The sequence below is a fragment of the Etheostoma cragini genome, unplaced genomic scaffold (genome assembly GCF_013103735.1).
Source record: "Etheostoma cragini isolate CJK2018 unplaced genomic scaffold, CSU_Ecrag_1.0 ScbMSFa_841, whole genome shotgun sequence".
In the NCBI taxonomy this organism is placed as follows: Eukaryota; Metazoa; Chordata; class Actinopteri; order Perciformes; family Percidae; genus Etheostoma; species Etheostoma cragini.
Genome location: NW_023269474.1, coordinates 1 through 533, shown reverse-complemented (window position 1 = coordinate 533; position 533 = coordinate 1). Strand labels below are relative to the sequence as shown.

General features: G+C 42.4%; 1 non-coding gene across 1 annotated transcript; it reads right to left on the bottom strand.

Annotated features, from left to right (window-relative positions):
• Positions 1-371: 371 nt before the first annotated feature.
• trnat-agu lies at positions 372-445 on the bottom strand. Its single transcript has one exon. It is a non-coding gene; the product is annotated as a tRNA-Thr (tRNA).
• Between the last annotated feature and the right edge of the window lie 88 nt (positions 446-533).

The window sequence follows — 533 nt, the reverse complement described above, 5'->3', positions numbered from 1 at the left end:
AGTTGTTGCCAGACATCCATTTAAAATGTAGCCATTGCCATATAAAGTCGTGTCCTCCATGTCCCCTGTTGTCCCTCAGCATCTCTCTAGTAACGTCTGTGTGCTCCAGCTAGCTTTCGCACGGCTACTTTTACTTTCATACTTTAAGTAAATTTCCAAGCCTGTACTTTGTTACTTTTAGTTGAGTAAAGAAGTTTAATAAGTACTTCCACTTTTACCAGAGTATCTTTTAACACAAGTATCTGTACTTCTACTTCTGTACTTCTTCTAAGTACGGAAAGTGAGTACTTTTGCCATCTCTGCCTAGAGGTGATGATGACGACGACGACGACGACGACGACACGCCAACAGAGGTAATCTCTGCACCAACACGGTGCTGCTGCGATTTGAACCCAGGATCTCCTGTTTACTAGACAGGCACTTTAACCAACTAAGCCACAGCACCTACGCAAGCAGCAATCCTGTTAAGTCTTAATTTGTCTTTTACCTTGTATAAGCTAAACATACAGTATACTGACTGGCAGTATTGGGAG